Genomic DNA, 6,120 nt, shown 5'->3' on the forward strand with positions numbered 1-6,120 from the left:
ACTGGGGACCCTTGCCGAGACACTCAACACTGTCAAGGTATGGAAGTCGCAGGACATAGCCACTGCCCCGACCCTCACTGTGGATCATTGTGCTATGCTGCTGAGAACACCAAGCCCCATCCCGCCTGGGAAAGGCATTAACTACTGGAATTTGCAATAGGACATCCCACCGGGATGGGTGAGTTATTTCACACCCCTGGGTGAGGGGAACTACTCAATCCCCACTGGGATCCTGTTGTCTTGGTGTGAGCCAGACCTGTTGAAACGCACTCTGCCTGGAATGGAACGTGCACCATAGAAAGAGGGGAGAAGGCAGGAGTCCTAGGCCATATCCTCACACCTGACAGTGCTGCCTCCCCTGGCATGTATGGTGTGCAGAACTGGTCAAGTTCCTAATGCCCCCAACCTCCCTCTCCTCGAGGCCATATGGGCATGTTCTGTTTTCCACTGATACAATCATTTGGCTGTCATCTTTATCCCCTCCATTGGCCTGGAGGATGTCACAGCACACATAGAAGCCCTAACTGAATCTGTCCAATAAGCCTTAAATGATAGCCAGCAAACTCTGTCCTTACTGAACACTGAAATGTCTCTAAAAGCTGTCCTCCAAAGTTGGATGGCCTTGGACATTATTACTGCCCCACAAGGAGGCACCTGTGCCATTATCCAAACAATGTTGTGTGTTCATACCTGATGAGTCTGCTAATGTATCATCTTTACTAAATCACATGAGGCCACAAGTGAACGCCCTGGGGGATCCAACCCCCAGCCTAGGGGGAATTAACAAATCAGTGGTTTGGATCATGGGGCTCTTGGTGGAAAAAACTGTTACTTGTTTTGAGAATTATGTTAATCTGTGTTTCTCTTACATGTGCCTATACTGTTGCTGGGGCATCTGCCTCCGATACAGCCACATAACCTCCAAATGAGCCACCTATGCTCCATGAAACCCCTTGCTGACTGCTCAAGGCACATGGCAGAAGAGGGGAGCGTGTAAGATTGTAAGAGCTGGTCATGAGGGGTGGAGTATTGGAGGTCATGAAGAGGATGTGACCACTGGTTGACCCATGAGCTGGACCTGGACAATGGAAGGCTCCTTACCCCCTCCCCTGTCCTTGGAACGTACATTCTGCCCATCCCAAGGATGCAGCCTTGAGAGAGCAATGTGTTGCTGAGACCATCTGGATGGTGTATGTGATTGAACCAGTTATGGCCTCTATATGAACTTTTAAGATTCTGGCAGGCGGGAGGTAGAGATCTACTCACCTTGTGGCCGCCCAGGACAAACCTTATAAGTAAGCTCCTTTGCTTATTAAACCTGCCATCCAGGGGCCGGCCCCGTGGCTGAGTGGTTAAGTTCGCGCGCTCCGCTTCGGCGGCCCAGGGTTTCGCCAATTCCAGTCCTGGGCGCAGACATGGCATCACTCATCAGGCCACGCTGAGGTGGCGTCCCACTTGCCATAACTAGAAGGACCTACAACTAGAATATACAACTATGTACTGGGGGGCTTTGGGGGGGGGAAGGAAAAATAAAATCTTTAAAAAAACCTCTGCCATCTACCAATCTGGAGTGGTCTGCCTCTTTCTTTGGTCTCTCCTTCCCCTCCATATATGGGGGGCAAGCTTGCAAACCAACATCATCCCTGGGTGATGAGGAAAAGATGTATGGGATCTTCTTACCTCTGAAGAGCTGAAAATGTTCAGAGGTGAAAGATTCCTCATCCCTTTTGGATGCTGAAGGAAGTATTTGTTCTCTCACCTTCCAAAGGAAATGGCCAGACTTCACCAGGATATAATTGGGCAGCTTCATCGTGTAGTCCCTGAAGCTGCCCCTTCCTCTGTCTTCAGAGGCCCTTAGCCCAAGCAGGTGCCTTAAATCCTGATTCATGTCCTCTTACAGGGTGTCAAGTTACCAAACCAGACGTGATCTTCACGTTGGAGAAAGAAGAGCCTCGGATGGCAGAGAGAAAAATCTCAAGTTGCATAGGCGAGTGAGAACTAGAAAGATTGGGGATGGTGGATGGAAGATTCCAGCTGGTGAGGGGGAAGTTCCTTTGACATGCCATTGGTATTCCTTAACGGAGAGGAGGTAGGCCTCTGGTGGTTATAGGACATGGATGTGAGCTCCTCAGAGTAAATGACCTCTCCACATATCTCCTCCCATTCTTTGCTTAGCTTTGAGGAACAATTATGCCTGCCTTCTTTGTCCTCAGGATCTGATCCCTGCCTCCTTCAGCTGGAATGAGCCCTTCTAGGTCATTCTCCCTTTCCCTGGCCTTTTCATTTTCCCTTCGTCCAGTTGTCTTCAGTTCCTTTCCTTATGTATTCAGACATTTATAGATCTGTCCTTAGCTTTGTGACTTGTTTCTTTTATTCCCTTCTCTCATCCTTGTGAGAAGCCTCAGGGTGTTTTCTCCCTGTGTTTTACAATTGGCTTCCAGCCACATTTGAACTCCTTCTTTCAGGGATCTCTGTTGTATGGCCCCATCAGTTGTTTCTCTCTGTTCCCCCAGATTGAAGCTATGGTGTCTTTGTTTTCTAGTTGTTTGTTGTGTGTACAAAGAAAAACTTCTGTATTTGAGCTTATATTTAACAATCTTGCTAAATTCACTTATTCTAACAATTTATCTATAGATTCCTTTGGATTTTCTGTGTACACATATCATCTGCAGAGATTGAGAGATTTATTTATTCCTTTCCAGTCATTACTCCTCTTCTTTTCCTTGCTTTGTTTCACTAAACCCTCCAGTACAGTGTTGAATAGAAGTGGGCATAGCAGCCATCCTTGTCTCATTCCTAATCTCAGGAGGAAAGCTTTTACCATGTCGCCATGAAGTTTCACTATGTCTTTTTTTAATACACCCTTTATCAGACTAAGGAAATTGTCTCGTATTCCTAGTTTACTAAGAATTTATATTATGAATGGGTGTTGAATTTTATGAGATCCCTTTTTTCTGCATCTGTAGATTATGTAATTTTTCTCCTTTATTAATTACGTTGACTAAATTGTCAACTTTATTGGCATAAAGTTTTTTCATAATTCCCTTATTATGCTTTTAATGTTTATAGAATCTGTGGTAAAGTCCACTATGTCATTCCTGATTTGAAATTTTGTATTTTTTCTTCTTGATCAGTCTAGGGTTACTCACTTTTATTAATCTTTTCAAAGAACTTCCTTTGATTCTTCTCTATTGCTTGTGCTCTAGAGGACAGGAAAACAAATGTGTTGGAGGAAACCCATCAGAAGCATTAAGCATAGATAGTGAGTAAGCTAGGAGCTTAAGATATGAGCAAAACTCAAGACGTGTGAAGTAGAGATAATGAATAAGCAAGCAGCTTTTGAGACACAGGCAGAATTCATAAGGTGTGTTAAATATAGTCAACAAGGTAGCAGCTTGTAGGATACATTAAAAATAAATAGAATAAATGGAGTATATGAAGGAACAAACAAGAGTGTTACTTAAACATAGAAAGGAATGCAAAGATCAAGTCATAAGGTATCTTACCACCTGAGCCATCAGCTACATTTTATTCAAATCAGCCACCAATTGGTGACACTCAGTATTGTTCTATTGACCACAGATAAAACCCGTGACTGTGCAGGAGGCTAATTGGTGAGCTATAGCTGAGGCAAGTGGGGTGTGTCATTGTCCTGGGCACCTTCAGTCTGATTGAATCCCTTGTTCAAACCTCAAGTCTGGTCCTCGTAACCAATGAGGCTGATGCAACAGAGAGAGAGAGAGACACAGAGGGAGAGAGACGAAGACAGGATGTTCGAACATTACATAACAAAGGATTCAAGAAATGGGGCCCTTCGGCCTGTTTGCACCCTCTCCTAAGTGTGTTAACTTACCTCATCTCTTTCCCTTTGCATCTTGGTGGTTTTTTTAAAATATATTTTGTGTTTTTAAATTGATTTAATAAGCCACATGACTTGAGCATTTTATTTTGGTCTGTGAGCCTTTCTATTCTGAGACCTCTGGAATAGCTTGCCTGGTAGTATATTGCAGTCCATCAATATATCAAGGGAATTTTTCATATCAGATTCATAGTTTGAAGATTTTTCCTAAAGAAATAAGACAATAATACAACATAAGTGGTTAAAATATTGATGTCTCAGTACTGATCTGGATGGTTATAGGACCAGTCAAGGGTCACAGGGCTGAACTTAGGGATCCCAGGCTAGTCTTGAGGGTCCTAGAGAACAGGTCGAAGAGGGATCATAATGAGTATCACTTTAGAGGTTTTAGCTAAAGCAGTAAGACTCATAATTGGCAGAAATAATGGGGGGCAGGACTTGGGGCCAGCCTACAGGCACAACAGAGCTGATTTGGGGGAGGTATCAGGGACGTACTTGTGGTGGGACCTCTCCCTGAGTGTATATAAATAACGACAACAGGAACATGGAACACAGAGGGGATGTTCATTGAGCGCTGTGTCCCGAGCACAAGCTGTCTCATCCTGTATACCTGTGGTCACCGCGGGGTCCTTGGGGCAGCTCCTCTTTGTGCAGAAACCCAGTGACTACCTCCTGCCTCCTCCACTCACTCAGTCCTCACCAACTCATCGCCACCACCACGAGATCCTGCATCGCTGAGACCCCGAGACCCAACAGCCCGATCCCTGTTCCACACAGAGCGTTCGTCACTCTCCAGTGCCAGCGGTCTGCCCCACATTGATGGCCCTTACGCTTCCTCTCTGCACTCGCTAATGCTCTGCCACATTTTGCCACTTGCCTGACTGCTCTTTACTCTGCCCCATTCACCATTATTCCCACTGTGCCTCATATCACTCCCAGTTTACTCCATTCTGTCCACATTTCCAACACCCACTCTCTTAAACTCTCCTCACTCCCACTCTCCCCAGCATTACTCATATTTTCTGACGTTCAACTGTTTCTTCTCCAGTAACTCGCTCCACTGGATACTTCCCCCATTTCTCCCTACTCTTCCCTATTCACCTCTACTCTGCCCCTTATTACCCCGTTCCCCCACACTTGGCCCTTCATTACCCTCACCTCTTCCCCTAGTTCACTCCAGTTCATTTATCTACATCCTGCCATACACCCCCACTATTCCCCTCTAGGTCCATGTCCCACTCACCCACATGTGGCCCATCAGATTGGCATCTGTGTCCAGGAAGCAGGAGTCCAAGATTAACCTGAAATGGCAAGATCTGACCCCCATCCTCACCCCACTTCAGGATGACCTTTGATGGGCCTGAAACCCCAGGAATATTCCTTATCGCAGGAAGATGAAACGCTTCACTTCTAGCCCTTGGGCATCCTCTCAGCAGACTGCACCAGGAGCAAGGAAGTCAGCCCCACATTTCTTCCCCGAGCTTCCTTCTCCCTGGAAAGACACTAAATGTGACATGTCTGGCTTACATAGCTCATAAAAAAGTAAGCCCACAGCTTATTATCTTGCAGGGTAATTTAGGGGAAAAAATAAGGCCTAGGAGGGCAGAGGCAGGGTCTCAGGTCTGACTCACCCACCTGTTTTGTTCAGTCCAAACACTGACCATGCCCAGGTTTTACACAGCTTGAGCTGCCCAGTTCCACCACAGAGATGGCCCAGTGAAAAACCACAGAGGCACGAGGGCCACAAACACAGTCATTCACACAGCTGGACCTCTTGCTCTGGAGCAGACGTGTTATGTGGTCTTTGGCTGTGTCCATTCAGACCATGGCTCTCAATCTCTCACTTTGGAAAATGTTGTCACCAACAGTAGTGTGACCTGGGGGGTAAGTTACTCAACTTCTCCCTGGATTCATGCTTTCTCTCTCTTGTAAAAAGAATACACACACACATATGAATGAAGTAATTTAAATTATTTTGTTAAGATATGGAAAGACCTTGGTGGCCTTTAGTACAGGATATTTTCATAGCTCTCACTGTGCATACTAAAGAAGAAATGTGTTCCAGTTTCAATTATTTTAGGTTTGCATAATGTGGTCCCATCTGACCGGAGAATCACTTTATTTTTTTATTTCTTTATTTTTCTGTGAGGAAGACTGGCCCTAAGCTAACATATGTTGCTAATCTTCCTCTTTTTGCTTGAGGAAGACTGTTGCTAAGCTAACATCTGTGACAATCTTCCTCTATTTTATGTGGGACGCCA

The 6,120-nt window shown here is 45.4% G+C and overlaps 1 long non-coding RNA gene across 1 annotated transcript; it reads left to right on the forward strand.

Moving 5' to 3' along the window:
* On the forward strand, positions 1 to 1,564 carry LOC138921998 (uncharacterized). The gene is made up of 2 exons (XR_011435084.1): positions 1 to 178; positions 911 to 1,564. It is a non-coding gene; the product is annotated as an uncharacterized lncRNA (long non-coding RNA).
* The last annotated feature ends 4,556 nt before the right edge of the window (positions 1,565 to 6,120 follow it).

This window comes from Equus caballus, chromosome X (genome assembly GCF_041296265.1).
Source record: "Equus caballus isolate H_3958 breed thoroughbred chromosome X, TB-T2T, whole genome shotgun sequence".
Taxonomy (NCBI): Eukaryota; Metazoa; Chordata; class Mammalia; order Perissodactyla; family Equidae; genus Equus; species Equus caballus.